Below are 16869 nucleotides of genomic sequence, written 5' to 3' on the forward strand. Positions count from 1 at the left end.
TTTTAATTTTAATTCAAATCTGATTCATCACCCAGTCCGAACGGGCCCTGATTCAAAAGCTGTCGTTTTTAATTAAACACACTAGTCGGCCACCTGTAAAACTGCAAACATCTGATCTACAAAGACATGTTGTGATTCTGGCACATTAAAATTTTACATAAATGACTAAAAATATGCAGACATCAATTCAAAAGCAACAGCCGAAGAAAAACAAAGTGCTGTGAGTCCGATGCTACAGAAAATCATATAACAATGCAGCATCGATCGTATGGGAAGCTTCCTCAGAGAGCTGCTCCTCTGAGCTAAATTTGTACCCAAACTGCTTCAAGCACACATAAATAATTTCCACTGCAGCTCTATTAAGAGGAAGAAGAAGAAAAATAACACCATGTGACAGCCAGAGGGGATAAATACCTTGGATGCTAATTTACACAACATAATTATGCAGTGACCTTTGTGATGTGGGACAACATGTTCTAGAGGTGTTTGCTGGGTAAAGCACCACAGCTGCTGCTGCTGAACATTTTAGATTTCCTGTCATGTCACACAAACAAGACAACAGAAAAAAAAATATCACAAAACCAGTCACGTAAACGCACACGCACAGGAATCAACAAAGAGCCAAAACAATACATTCACCAGTTCCAAGCAGCTCATCTCTGGATTACATCCAAGAATTTGTGAATCTGGTCTCTGAAGATTTCTCTGCATCTCATCAGATATAAACTGAATCCTATTATGTCCCCACACAGCTGATTTTACACCAACTATTCAGTCGTTTTCTTCAGAGACTCTATGCAGGTCCACACACACTCACTGACGGGCTGTTTTACAGGCAAAAATAATTAATTAAAAAGATTCCTCACCAGATTGGCTAATGTAAATCCCCGTGTGGGGTAAAGTGATGAGAAGTGACGGAGAGGCTCTTCAGTCGAAGTCAACAGGAACCATCCGGGGAAGATCCAGTCTGCAGAAATAAAAATAGCTATGAGATGACAGCAGCTGTATGACAGGACTGGAACAATTACTAATATTCAGGCAATCTTATAAGATACTAAATAATAATCTTTTTTTTTAACAGAAATGAACAGAAAGAGTGAAGATTTCCTCTGAGCTGCTCAACCAAAAGCATCTGAATATCAAACAGCAAAAGCTACAGACTGAGCTGTCAATCACGCAGCAGACAGAGCTTCTCATTACTGTCATTGCTCAAGTTGAAATTCACAAGGTTTTTCGGTTGCCAGCGCTCCGAAACCATGTCTCCTCTGTCGATCAACCTGCACAGGAGTGTGAGATTGTGTATTTCTTTAATTCGAGGCTAAATACTACATTACTTCCTGTGCATGCATGGGTTCAGCAGTGCAGCAGCTCGTCTTTTTAAGCAACACGGCTCAACAAGGACTCCTGTGCCATTTCAAACATCAAATGCAAAACCTTTTCAAAAAAGTCAATAACTAAGCCATTAGTACTAGTTACATACCCTCTTTCTTTGCCCAAATGACATTAAACTGAATCTTTTCAGTCATTTCTACCTCTCCTTTGCAGTGTTTCTTCCGGTGCACTGAAAGCTCTCCAGAACAAAGAAGACTCTCCAGAACAAAGACGACCCTCAGCTGCATGGATTTTTCAAACAGTCTTAGCGATTGTATCTCATTTGCCTGTTTACCACAGAACATAAATTATTTTCAGTTGAATATTCTTTATAGGTAATAATTTATATGTAGTCATACTGATGGTATATGGTATTTGATGGAGATCTACGGGGACTGTCATGATACGTTTTCTTTATTTGTAATACATGTAGTGCAGCATTTTTGTTTGGAAATACTAAATGTTCCTTCCATCCATACATCCGCTACCTTCACATGGTGGAGGGGCTTGTGTGTCCCAGGGATCTCAGGGGCTATGTTGCCAGGGGGCTTTTGCTCCCTCGTACAGCCTCCCATGGCAAACTGGTCTCAGGTGATGGACCAGACAAAGAGAGGACTCAAAAACCCCTGTGAGTATAAGATCTAGGGAACAATTCACCCTGCCCAGGATAGGGTTACCAGAGCCCCACCCTGGAACCAGGCCCAGGGAGGGTGCCCGAGGGCGAGCGCCTGGAGACCATGGGACATGGGGCTACTACCTGTAGGGTGGGCCCATGCGGCGGCCGGGGGCAGAGACCCTGTTGGGCCAATCACCAGCTACCGAGACTAACGATTGGGAAATGGAATGTCACCTCTCTGGTGGGGAAGGACCCGATCCACCGCGTGAGGTTGAGAGGTACCAGCTCAATGCACGGCTTGGGCTCCAGAACCCTGGAGAGGAGCTGGACTCCCTTAGTCTAGAGTTGCCCTTGGCGAGAGGCGGCAGGCTGAGGTAGGCATCTTAGTATCCCCTCGCCTTGCTGCCTGTACGTTGGAGTTTTTCCAGTGGACAAGAGGGTTTGTTCCCTGCGCCTTTGGGTCGGGGAACATGTCCTGACTGTCGTCTGCACCATTAGACCTGCATTCTCTTAAATGGCCACCAGGGAGCAATAGCTGTAGCTGCAAAAGTGCCCAGACCTCTATAAACATTTACGGTTTCAGTTACTTGTTTTGGATCACACTGATTAAAATACAAACAGATTTTTTCCCCTCAGTGTCAGAGAGTAAGTTTCAGAAATAAAAAATTGGCTAATGACTTCGAATTCCTTTAGCCAATGAGCTTGTGTTTTCAGTCTGATCCAATCGCAAAGGTGACATGAGTGATGTCAAAGTAGCCACCGGACCTTTTATACCGTGGAAGTGGGATGGCTGTCCTAGACTAGCTCTGAAGCTACTTTGAAGTTGCTAATGGAAGAGCAGAAGATGACCAGCATTATTCTTGGCCTTGGCCCAAATAACTACATTCTCAAATGAATTAAGCACTTAATAATGGGCCAAAACAAAAATCAGCAAGCAACAATAAAACCACAACGACTTAAAAAAATAAAAAAAAATATTTAAAAAAATGAATGTAAATGCATTTTAAGATATCATTTTCCTTAAATGTAAATGGTAAATGGCCTGTATTTATATAGCGCTTTACTAGTCCCTACGGACCCCAAAGCGCTTTACACAACCAGTCATTCACACACACATTCACACACTGGTGATGGCGGCTACATTGTAGCCACAGCCACCCTGGGGCGCACTGACAGAGGCGAGGCTGCTGGACATTGGCGCCACCGGGCCCTCTGACCACCACCAGTAGGCAACGGGTGAAGTGTCTTGCCCAAGGACACAACGACCGAGACTGACCAAGCCGGGGCTCGAACCGGCAACCTTCCGATTACAAGGCGAACTCCCAACTCTTGAGCCACGATCACCCAAGATCTTGTTGAAATGTTTATTTCAGACTTTTTGATCTGTTTGAACTGTATCCATCGTTGCCTTTTCCATAAAGAATGCCTGATGAAAAAGCTCAGGAGCACTGGAATGGATCAATGGTGCCTTCCAATCAGACTGATTTACTGAGATAAAAACATCACAGGTTATTGCTGTGAGGTGTGTTGTGTAAAACGTGACTCCAAGTCTGTGGGCAGGGCTTACAATGGTTGACTTTCGGGAAGGGAACACTGTGGGGTGAAGCTCTGGAGGGAAACAGGGGGACAGAGAAGCAGACGGGACGAGTGAAAAAAGAAGAGGGTAAAGAATTAACATACACAAAAAAATCTTGTCTTTCTTTTGTCCTCCCTGGCACTGCCTGGGCTCCATCCAGACGGCAGCTCCTCTCTTCTGTTGTATAGAACAGAGGGAGGCGACACGACGCCTGTCAAAAATCCGAGAAATTCTGCCCCGGAGCCCGATCTTAGCCAGAACCTGTGACAAACAGTCTCCTCGCATGCCGACAGTCTAATCTGCACCAGCATCAGTGAGGATGTGGGGGGGCTAGGATCATCCTGAACCACAGGAGGTCCCACACTGTTTTTACTGCAGCTGATAGCTGGAGTGATGCTGTTGTTTGTGTGCTAACAGCCCGTCTGATGGCTCCAGGAGCACAGCCAGATTGGCTCTTAGTGTGAAACAACAGCAGCCATTAAAGCTCCTCCATACGGCCTGGGGCGAGAGGAGCAGGAGGAGGGGGCCATCTACCCCAGACTGAGTCCAGCCCAGTGTGAGACGGAGCTTGTCTTTTTGTTTTAGTTGGTAGTAAACACAATCAAGGGATTCAGCTTAGTTTGCATGGCCTTAGCTAATCTGATTATTTGATTCTTCTTACAGCAATGAAGAGATTTCTGGAAAGAGGAAATGTGCTCTTCTTCCCCACGGCCGAGGCTTAGCAGAGTTTAGCACATGCAGACGCACCGTGGTGCATACTCTCTGTGTGAGTGCACAGACACGGGAGGAGGATCACTGCTCTTATCTGTCACGTGCAAATCTTAAATCCCCAGACACAGACATTGGGGGGCAGGTAAATATCCACTGTAGGCATGCCTCAGGGGTCCCCCCACCTGCTGTATAAAAATAGCTGTTGGATGATTTCTGACCCCTGCATGCGAGAACACACACAATGCCAGAAATACACATCTTCAGCTTCTTAACATGGACAGTTTGTCATTTTTCAAGTAAACTCAATGTAATTTTTAGACTTGACATAAACTTAAATGTTCATTTAGGCTTTAGGGGAAAAGAAACAAACCATGGCAGTTTCTTAAAACAAATTATTAACAAGTAAGTCAGATGTGTGTTGTACCAGCCTCGAGTACATCTATAAAAAACTGCATAAGTTAAGTGAGGCCTTTAAATAAAAACAGACGGAATTTCTATGGAGGCAGCACAATTGATCATTTAAACAAGAGTTGCACAACTTTTTAAAATAAAAAACAACAAATGCATTCAAGATCAAATAAAATGGCTGTAACAACAAAACTAAAATAAATACAGTGGAAGTGAAGGAAATGTATTCATATTATTCGCCCAGTTAATTTGCACTCATGTCACAACAGTTCCCCGCTAGTCTCCATCCTCTTGTACTGAAACTACCAAATATCAGAGCAGATTTCGGTCATTTTAACTCACCTGTCCTACATTTACAGTCAAGTCACAAACTACTAAAAACACACAAGGAAACACTGGTGCAATACCAGACAATACCTGACGGTGTCCTCTGTGTTACGTCTCTCTCTAACTAACAACCATAGACTATTTAAGAGATGGATGGCCGTCACTGTGGCGTGACACACTGGCTAGTGGGCGGCTATTTTAAAACCTCAGGTTTGGCATTGTTTTTTTTCACAAGACTGGACATGCTGGGTGAGGGGTGGACCTGAATCCAGGAACATTGTATGACTATAATAGCAGTACTTTGTCAATCACAAAATAACCTCATCCTAAAGCACTCCCTGTTCTATTGTCCATTAGACTATAATGGGAGCATCATTTACCAAATGAACATCATCTTACTGAAGTATTAAAGAGAACTTGAAACTTCTGACTCAGGCTATAAAGTCATTAGAAGAAATGTTTACAGAGGCCATAAATCATGCGACAAATAGGGTCATTTTCCCCATTTACGGCATTCATTGGGTTCATATTGTGTATCCGGAGGTTAAATCCATCCTTTATGTATGGTGCCACCCCTCCTTTTTTTCTTTAACTGAGAAATTAAGACCCAGTATTCAGACTTTCTTTCCATTTTCAGCAAGGTCTGGTGCTAAATAACAAGGTCAAATAAGGATAATGGCTAGGTCACATTTCACATCAGGGACTTGTTCAGCGCAACCAATCCAATGTAGCAGATTTAAGAGTAGCTAGAAAGGTACAATAAACAGTAATGACCCAAAAGGTTGATTCTGTTCACTGACTGACTGCATGTTTCCCAACCTTATCTGGGTATGTATCACACAAATCTGACTCTCTACTTCCACTGAAACCACTTCTTTTTCCCAATTCTGTATTTTTCAGGCCAGAACACGTGGAGGCAACATTAAAAATTTAAACTGAAGAGACTTAATTGCTGACACAAACAGACATGAGTCACACCACACTGAAGCCAATTTACAGCCTTTTAATTTTTTTTCCCTTGCTACACAGTCAACACTTTGATGTGTGAAACTGTGATCACAGCACAGCTGCAGCGGTTTCAAATTCTACAAAATGACAATGATCTGCAAACTCTCAACAGTGAACTGACTGGAGTCAGCCAAGCTAATTTGCCTGAACAGTGGTCAAGTCAAAGCCTTTATACAGTCACTGTCACTTTGTTAGGTACACCTGTTTGACTGCTTGTTAACACAAATATCTAATCAGTCAGTAACATGGTAGCAATTCACGTGACTCTGAATTTGGGATGGTTGTTGGTGCCAGATGTGTTGGTGTCGGAGTATTTCAGAAACTGCTGATCTACTAAGATTTTCCCCACACAGCCATCTCTATGGTATACAGCAGGGGTGTCAAATATGGCATAATCAGCCCAGCAAAGACTCTAATCTGGCCCACTGGAAGGACTAAGGACAACATACATTTTTAAAGTTTAAGTATTTTTTGGCAAGCTTTTTTTTTTTTCAAAAAACAAGAAAAACAAAAATGGAAAAACTATTCTTTTTCAAGGGGATTCATGCTAAACTAAACGAACAATTACAAAAAAATTAAATGACAAAAATTTGGTGACCATAGCCACCACATGTATGATTCTATGATTCTCATACGGATGCACCTGACAAGTCTGCAGCAACTGTGTGACGCTATCCTGATACGGATCAATGTCGTCGAGGAATTTGGACATAACGCTGTGCTTGAAGGGAGCGTCAGAAGACAGAACGCATCTATGTTTCTGCTTCGGCTGCTCTTCATGGCTGTACAGATTCTATTTGAGCTAATGCAAAATAAATGAATTGGCTAATTTCATTCAATTCACAATATTAACAGCATTGTATTTAATACCCAGCTGGATGCAATTCCCCGGGTCGCAAAAACCCCAAATCCAGCCGTATGGAACGACCTTCAGCTCTCTATTGTATGACCTGCATGAACATATCCCTGATGATTTTTCTGGGCTAGAATCTCTAGTTTCAAGTCATACTGCATAAAACATGGAGATCATTTTATAAATGGTACTAATTTAAGTAATAATGGAAGATAAACCGGGGTAAATCGAGTCAAACATGCCATTATATTTCTAGGTTATTAATAAAGAAAAGGTAAAAATAGGCACAGCAGGATAAAATTTGCCCCATCACCATTTTTAACTGCCCCCTCAGCCACTTCCCCGTACTGCTGGTCCCGCCTGAACATCTGCTGTAGTCCACACTTTTTGCTCTGCTCTTTGCAGAAACAGCGGCTAACGAAACCCTGGTTGTTTTGCTGTTTCTGGAAAGCTCAAGAAGGAAATGCAAGTTAACAGAAGGAAAAACTGCAGCAGTATGAGCAAAAAAACAATATTGACTTGCTTGTGCTTCCTCAAAGCATCGAGTTAAATGAGTTAAAGAATTCAAGATAGGAATAGTCTTCATCTGTCCCAGACTTACTGCCATTTATCTAAATGATCTCATTTAAAAAAAAAAACATACTACTACTAAGCGTCTGCATTTTCTTCATGGTTCAAATTGCCAAAGAAAAGGAAAATCAATGTCAGCTCTGAATCCAGGGGTCCTTGTGTGCCCACAGAAAGAAAGCGGCCAAGCAACAGCCCCACTGAGCCAAAGAATCAGGCCTGGGGGAGCCCAGTTAAGGAGACAGCAACGCAAAAAAAAAGAAGAAGAAGAAAAGAGGGGGATTGCAGCAGGCTAAGAGTACAACAGGAGACCAGGGAAAAAAAACTGATGGAAGAGGAAAATTTTGGGAAGAATATCACTGACCGAAATGTCCCCATCATCCACTTCCTGGCACGTCTTTGTCAAGACACAATCAAAGAAGAGTGACTGAGGTAATGGTTAGAAAAAAAGTAACTGTGGGAAACCGTAGGTGTCAACTGAAGGCAACCTTTCAAGTGACACAAATCCCTGCCGTTTTTGTGCAACAAGCTAGGGCTGCACAGTCCTTGGCAAAACTATAATCACAATCATTTTGTTCAATATTGACAGCGTAATCTTTTGTGATGATTATTTATTGATTTTGGTGTTTAAAAAAATGAAAACATTTATTGTTGTTGTTGTTGTGAAAACAGAACAGCGCTTTCTAATTTGTAGAAATCATAATCATTTCTTAAAGCTGTACCAAACCCTAACACGATGAAATAAACACACACTGCTTTCAGTCTTACATTGCGCTGAGGTTACGTTCAGCTGCTCGCTTCTTCACAAGGGTTTGAGGCAGGTAGCGCCACATGTTCGATTTGGCAGATTCTCTCACTGGATGACCTTACGAGAATACTGTGACAGAATACTGTGCTACATTTATATTATACAACCTTTATGGCCACAAACTAATCTCCTGTGTCACGATTTGGAGTGCATTTGATGAGCATGCATTTTAAATATTGCTACTGACTAGCTGCTACACATGTATCATGTATTAGGGCATATGACGCTTTGGTGTTGATGAAAATAAATTAAGGGAACTAAAAGGGTAATTTATGGAGAGCTTAAGGGTTTCTTCCTTTTCCATGCTTGCTTCGTAATCTTGATGGCTTTGTCTTTGTGTTGTAAAAAACAATAAACCAGTTTTAAAAGCAACTCACATGGATCACTGGGATGGATTAAGCTGCAATCAATGTCCTCTGCTGCTGGGGGCTCACTTAGTGATGTGAATATGCTGGGTTCTGTTATACTTCCATATTTTATTGAAACCTTCGACCAGACAGTCTGCTTTGCTTACATAAGAGAGATTGCAGTTATCATAGACGGAATAAAAGATGGATGTAGCTTCTGGCTCTATAAAGAGTAGACAATACTGAAGCGCCTTAGTTTTTTTTAATGGCCAGCAGGGGGTGACTCCTGTGGTTGCAGAATCCAGCTGTATAGCAGAGTTTGGGAGAATAACGTCCCCTTGATCAGTGATGTCAGTGAACACTTTCCTGATGAGTTAAAGCAGATTCAAGTCATACTGAACAGAACATGTTCTGTCTGTCTGTCCGTCTTTCTTTTGGGTGTGCATGCATGAGCGTCTGCTGCATGTGTGGAGAGGAGAATGAGTGTGAGGTTTTCTAACGGTTTGAACTTTACTTTTTACAGTGGTGATTCACATTTTAGCTCTGTTCACACAACTTTCACTGGTGTGTTTTTGGTGTTTTTTTCAGCAGCATTTAGCACTTAGCTGGGTACGATAGCAGGAATGATATGTGGTTCTGAAGGCTTTTGGAGCCTTTCCTGTCAGCATGGTATTGAAATACCCATTGAATTACTCGGTTGAGAAGTGTTGTTTGGCTGTAGGGGAACTTGTTGAATGTGACAGCATGAAGGCAGGGTCTAGGAGAAATAATGCGGTTGTCATGTTTCTGGATTCTATAGACAAGGTGAGTAGCCTAGTTGAGAGGGGAGTTGTTTTGAGAAAGATCATCCTGTCCAATTTGCCAACTATTGGCAATGATGTATTGCTGCAGCAGTTGTCACGTCATGATCAGCAAAGACAATGCTCCCCTCTGGGTGCAAATCGGCAAAGTTGAGGCACAAAACTGCTTCGACTGTTCTGCCAGGGCTCAGAGCAGAGGGAGCTCTTGTCCGTTAACGTTTTCAAATTATGTGTGAAATGCATAGAAGATGGAGGAGTTTGTTAATAATTTGCCAAAGGTTTCAGAACAATACAACATTGTCTTGAATCATCCCTCAACTCTACAAGAACTGCAGGAGGTACTGTTGAGTAGGGGTGGGCGATATAAACGATATACGGTAGAAATGATATAAATTTGGCCAACGATAGAGATTTTGACTGTATCGCTCTATCGCAATAGCACATGTTGATGATGTCATCAAGCTGCGCCTGTTTTGGTCGAAAGCATCGCAGTGGCTAAAACCATTATCATCTGCAAATTATGCCGACAGTCATAGCAAAGAGATGAAGCACTTTTGAAATATGGGAAAGCCAAAAACTGCGCTTCCTCCACTTCCGTAACATTGATTCATTAATGTTGAATTCTCTCGCAGCTGCTCTATTCCCATGTTGTTGCAGTATATTAATAACTAACCTGTATTGTGGATGAATAATCTCAGTTGTTCTCCTGACTGAAGTTTGGCCCATGTATAGCATCCTGCTATGCGACTGCATTTGTGTCTGACCACCAGAATCCCTCACGTTAACTTTTATTGAGTGGAAAAAAAGTTGGCGTTCATCCTCCAGCTTCACTGTGCTAATGTTATGCTAACATAGCTGTGTCGCTAGCAATCACGTAGCACAACATTATATACCAGGTAGCCCAACTTCAGTAACCCTGCAAACGCCACTGCTGTTTAGTTTTCTGTCTTCATTTATGTTGGAAGTGGTAGCAGAGCTGTACGTTTTAATTAGTTTCAAAAGTCTCTCAGTCAGAACATGGTATGAAATGTTTAGGTGTAAACTAGGGAGCTAAGTTCCTGTTAACTTCTAACTCCGTTAAATTTAATAAATTCTTTTTTCATGGATGTTAAACTTAATTGTTACACCCGATAAAGCAGCAACGCTGATGATTTAATTAAAGATTAAAGAATTTAGACCGTTTTTAACGCTTAGTGTTTGTTTGACTTTGGGACCTGAAGCAGACGGAGTTTTGGACCCAGATTACTCCGCGAAGCTCCTCACTACCGCAGCCGTAATGCTCTGACAATCCATCAAGCAGTGCAGCTTACCAAAGTTGTACTAAAACATTTTTTAACAGATTTCTGCACGCCCAAATCGGTTCGACGCCAGTAAGCACAACCAGAATTCATACATAAGGCACAATCTCGATTTTTGAGAAAATTAAAGGATTTTAAGTGCGCCTTATCGTGTGGAAAATACGTTATACAGAAGAAAAGAATATATCGTGATATATATCGTTACCGCACGTGCTTCAAATTATATCGCGATATGAATTTTTGGCCATATCGCCCAGCCCTACTGTTGAGTACGGAAAATTGTAAAGCTCCAGGAATAGATTGCCTGTGGAATTTTGTGGATCCATGGCAGATCAATAAGAGCTAACATACCACTAATTTGGGATTATTTTGACATTTCTAAACTACTGGATATAAACTCTGGTCTTATTTCCCTTGACCAAGAAAAGGCAGTTGATTGGGTAGAGCACCAATATCTCTGGGATAAATTGACGACTTTTGGTTTATCCTCTGGGTTCAGTGATTAAAACCCTCTATTGTACCATTGAAAGGGTTTTGAATGGTTGACCACCATGGTCAATAGTGGTTTAAGTGCTCCTTTGAAAGTAAAGAGGTATTCGACAAGGTTATGTCAACTATGTTTAATTCTGTAAATATTGAACTTTTTTTGTGTCAAATTAAAAAAAAAAAGGTTACATCAAGTAAAACTAAATTAAATTTCTTTACCTTTTCAGCTTATCCAGATGGTATTATTGAGTCAAATGTCCTCACTTTAACAGAAAGCTTCGATGTTTTATAAATGTGATGTAAAATGTCATCATCCAAGGTTAACTGGAGTAAGAGTAAGGCTTTGTTAGTAGGAAAATGGACAAGAGGGGGACCCAAATTACCTGATGAACTAAAATGGGTAAAAGTGGTTTAAAATATTTGGGTGTTTACTTGGGGGAACGAAAAATTGGAAAGGTTTTTTTGAACTGATTGAGAGTAAGTTGAAGAAATGCCATTGGTTTTTACCGAGAATTTCTCACAGGGCTTGCACACTTACTAACAGTCTTTTTGCATCATCGCTGTGGCACCGTTGTTTTGGAACCCCACCGAACCTATTAATGAAATTGCAGACTATTATTTGAAACATTTTTGGGACACATGCATTGCGTCCCTCAAAGTGTTTTGTTTTAGAAAAGCAGATTTCAGGTTACCGTTTTTAAATGTTGGTTTTGATGTGAAACCTGTATGGGGGCTGCTTTATAGGCCACCACTGACCAAAAATACTGGTGATTTACGATGGTGGATTCTACATGGTATTATTGCAGGTCAACGCTTTTGTGTCTATCATCAAGCCTAGGGTTTCAGATAAATGTCCTTTATGTTCAGTAAGAAAGACCACCATTTAGTGCCATTTGGGAAGCATTTGGAGAATGTTTTACAAGACAGGCTTTTGTTTTTGTTTTTGCTTACAACATGAAAAAGAAGGAAAAAAGATTTGATTGTTGAATTTTTTCCTGGGCCAAGACAAGTTGACAATCTATTTGAGTAGAAAATATAAGATTAACACAAATACTGTTACTGTTAATACAAATGTTAAGAGCAAGAGTGATTAGAATAGAAATATTATTTCATAATGGATGATCTGAATGTTTTTCAACATCTCTGTGACTATGAAGGTAGTCTGTTTACTTTAAATAATTCAGAACAACTGAATGTTTATATGGATCATTATTAAGTAAATAAATGTGTTTTTAAAAATCAATCTTTCTTTCTATGATGGCCTCTACTGGAGATGAAAAAGGAGGTGTGGCTCACAAGCTAAAAGATGGAAGAAACATTTTGGACATAAAGATATATTTTGTGTGTTTGCGTCTAATCCAGATAGGGTCAGAATTATTAGCCCGCCATAAAAACGTCATTCTTTAAAAGTATTTTGAGGGACCGAAACAAAAGAAAACTTTAACGCAGCCTTTCCAAATATTATAGTTTTATTTCTGACTTTTATATTTTAATCGCACACAGAAACAATATTATTTCACAAAAAACTAATTATTTGCCCCCCTGATGCTGAAAGTCAGTTGTTTATCTTTTTTGCTGTATAAGAGCCTGTAGTCATGCAGTTTTTAAGTCTCACATGTTTTTAGGCCATTCTTCTTTGAAAAATCTCTTAAGATGCTCCAAATTTGATGATCTTCAGGCACAGACCTTGGTCTTCAGTTCACCCAACATATGTTCAAGTCGGGGCTTTGTGCAGGCCATTCAGTTGGAAATGATTCTTACAAAGAGCGATGCATGTTTTGGGTTGGTAGTGTTGGAAGACAAAAAAACGAACCAGACCCAGTTTCACAACCGACTGCTTGAGGTTTTCTTTCAAAATCTTCGCATATCAGTTCTTGGTAAATGGTAAATGGGCTGGTTCTTATATAGCGCTTTTCTACTCTCTGAGCACTCAGAGCGCTTTGCACAACTTGTTCATTCACCCAATCACACAAACACTTTTTCTAAGCTGCTTTCTATCCAACATTCCCACAGACATTCATATGTATGTATTGGAGGGCAACATATGTTGCCCAACAACATTTGGCATGCAGACTGGGATGGAACCACCAACCTTCGGGTTAGTAGGTGACCACCTGTAGCTCAGGTGTAGGTCTTCGTGATTCCTTCTATTTTGATGGGATTCCCAGTTCCAGTTCCTCAGATCTGACTTGATTTTACACGCTTTGAGCTTTACAAAGTTAATAGGTTTGTCCTCACCTGTAGTCGTCAGTTTGAATCCCATCCTGTTCATTTTTGAACTCTAAACTTGGCAATGGACATTTTGTCTCAGTTTACAACCACATTGTATGACAATGTTAAATGGGCTAGATCCTATATAGCACTTTTCTACTCTGAGCATTCAAAGTACTCAAAGTAATAAACATTTTCATGTTTATTTTGCATTGTTTCAGTGAGTTTCAGCTATCCATAGTTATCAGCTCCCACAGTTTCATGTGCTGCCATTTAATCAGACGATATGTCTTTGTCAGCTGTGGAACGCTGCAGATCTCTGTCAAAACAAAGACGACATGTTAGAAATTCAGATCCAAGACTCAGAGATGTTAAGCAGTTTCAAGGAATCTTACGAGATATACAGAGTCTGAGTCACTGGGTCTGGTCATAATAAACAAGCTGATGGAAATGTATGCATCACTTTTTCTCGGTTCTTTAAAGATTGTAATTTTTGGTCTGAAACGAGCTTCGTACCACGTTTCTTTTAAAGTTAAAGTATGTCTAACTTTGATCACTATCCATATGCTTTGCAACAACAAAGAAACATCACAACAATGCTGCTCCGCCTCTCAGGAGAAATTCTGCATTTTAAGAGCACACGGTGCATCAAGACTCTTGTTCTGTGGGGACAAAAACGTCTCTTTAATTCATCTCTTCCTTGTTAACTCAAGATCAAATGGCACTGCTCTCTCTCACCTGGACACACAGACTAAAGCAATGAAATGCTGCAGGGCTTTTCAAATATTCACAGCATGTTTTTCTGAAAGCACGCACATTCATAGTCAGGTTAGATTTTGGGATGAATTTGGGTTTGGAATCCTTAAATTTTCATTGCTGCTCAAACTGCCGAGAACGTTGCTGCTGGCTGAAAAACTGAGAGGGATGAGCTGAGATAAGAAAGATTTCCAGATGAGTTTGGGGACTTTGGGAGGGATTCTGGCTCTGGTTAGAGATGGGAGAGTGAGGAGGGAAGTCGAGGGGGGTTAAAAGCTTCAACTTTGTTATTCTTCTGCTTGGCATAGAGGACCAAAATAGAGGGAGGGCATCGGACATGTAGCTATCCCTTCACTTTTTAAGGAAACTAATATTTTTCACTTAAACTGTTTTAATTCAATCCACAGCTATAAAAACATAAAAGGCTAAAGGTGCCGTACATGACCAGAGTTCATCCGATTAAACAAAACAGACGTGCCATCCATTAACCTGACTGATCTCTTTATGTATCCAAAATAATCCTTAGGAAGTTGCTGTTATTTTGAATAAAATAAAGAACCATTCTTAGCAATCAGCAGCTGAGATCTGGTTCACACACAGCCTGTGACATCCACTCTGCATGCACAATCAACCCATCAGGTCAGTCTCTTGCTGTCCCTGCTGCTGCCTCAGTCGCTTGTGGACTTGGCACAGGATTCTGAAGCGAGCAGCAAAGAATAATGAGGTGATCATGCCATTGCTCCATGCTTCATTACACCCCCATCGGCTCCCAGATCTCCCAGGCCCAGAGAGGCCTTGCTCGGATTTAAGTGTGCATGTTATTAGTCTCCTATGTTAAGACACTTCCTTCACCATTCATACTGTGTGATGAGAGAAGTCTGAAGTCACAAGAACTCAGATTTACTGCTTAATCCTGTGTCCTGTCCTCGTATTTTGGGGGTTTCTTTGGGGGAGAGAGAAAAAGAAAGGGATCATTTTAATGCTAGAACCATCAATAATTCTCCAGATTGATACCAAGAGTTTTAGTTCCACAAAAAAAAGAACCTTTTTCGAGAGATTTTTCTACAAACCCTGAAGAGGCACCTCGATTAATGGTTCTTTGAGGCCTAAGGCCATTAAGGTTGCTAGGGAAGGATGTATGTTGCCCAACTAACTTTGGTTGCTTTGCTCACCCACAGATTGCCGCTGTTGTCTGTAGTTTGCAAAAAAACATTTGCCATTTTCTTTCCAAACAGTAGTGAAAATTGGAAAAAAGTGAAAATCTAATTGGAAAGGCAGAACATTTACCTTAAAAGTAAAGTCATGCCTTCCCGCTGTGCTTCCCTTTGCAACCATTACATTTCCAAAGATGGAACTTTTCCTTTGAAAGTGAAAGGTTACATATGCATCACACTTTTCAGTTTCACTGCTACTTGGCAAAGAGTCTGCATGTGTTTGGGAAGTCGGCACATTTCATGACCAGGGCAACGCGTTAGCAACCAAAGCAAGCGCAAGGATGTTTTTAGTACAACACCATTCTTTGCTACAAACTTCATGCTAGCAACTGAAGTAACCAGTTGGCAAACACTTGCCAACTGGTTGCAGAATACAGAATACAAAAAAGTTGTTTTTTAATATCTGCACCCTCAAATGACTATCAAAAATGTATAAGCTATTAAAAATTAAAATTGATGAATCAATTTCTATCCCAACCATAAAGTGGGAGGGAGATGGATCGACCAATCAAAACTTCTGGACACAAGTATGCTTAAACACTGTCAAAAAATCTGCAACGTACAGCAAATACAAACTATACAGGACAAATGTTGTTCCAAAAACTCACACATATGCAACTATTGCAAAGACAACTCTGCTGAGAACTATATGCATGCTATGGATGGATAGAGGATACGTGAGGACCACACGGTTTATTTGCTGTATCTCAACCTCACCCAAGCTGTGAACTTTGTAAACAAAACTGACATAAGTGAACCAGATAAGGAAGTAATTACATCACACATACATACAATACATACAATTTAGGGAGCTGATCTTGGAAACAAAAAATGTGTTCGGCACAAGAGTACACTCAGATCATAACTCTGTTTGGAAAAGCTTCCAGACACGACAGGATTTAAAAAGAATCATAATAATAACAATTACATTTCTAATTTTAATGCAAAGCAAACATTTCCTAGTGCTGTATTTAACAGGTGAAAATGAGCTGAATGACATTATCCACTATGCAATGTGTTCACAGTGAGCAGCTCGCGAACGATAATATTTCCAAAATATGTGTTTTCTGGCTCTTTTGACAGCGTAGAATATAGCAATGTGTAATGAAAACAGGAGAAATAGCACAGCACAGGAAACTGTTAGACGAAGTGCTTCAGGCAACAGACTGCACAAATTTTCAGCCAGGTAACAAACTCCTTTTAGTATGCTGGGCTATTCAAACGCATAATGTGTGCAGCATAAATTCAGAAATTCACGGTTAGTTTGTTTGCTGTCACCCGAATCCTGTGACCAGAAATATTAAACCACAGGCTGTAAATATAAGAAGGATGTAATCACTGTGACATACTCAGTGTGATATCACCCAGTCGTCGCTGTCATTTTAAGGCTTCTATGTTTGTGTAACAGCTGCGACCATGTTGGGTGTTTGGAGTCAAAACTAGACCAATTTAGAGCCGAGGTTTGAGCCGATGCTACTTAGCTTGATTGAGAAGCTGAATTCTAAAACAGTA

At 40.7% G+C, this 16869-nt stretch overlaps 1 protein-coding gene across 1 annotated transcript in view; it reads right to left on the minus strand.

Annotated features, from left to right (window-relative positions):
- Positions 1-16869, minus strand: part of large2 (LARGE xylosyl- and glucuronyltransferase 2) — a 131096-nt gene that overhangs the window by 75881 nt on the left and 38346 nt on the right. The window contains exon 2 of the mRNA XM_087842177.1: positions 867-967. The gene's annotated coding sequence lies outside the window, so the exon portion shown is untranslated. The remainder of the gene's footprint in view (positions 1-866; positions 968-16869) is intronic.

Source organism: Neolamprologus brichardi, chromosome 1, assembly GCF_056152115.1.
Source record: "Neolamprologus brichardi isolate AB-2024 chromosome 1, ASM5615211v1, whole genome shotgun sequence".
NCBI lineage: Eukaryota > Metazoa > Chordata > Actinopteri > Cichliformes > Cichlidae > Neolamprologus > Neolamprologus brichardi.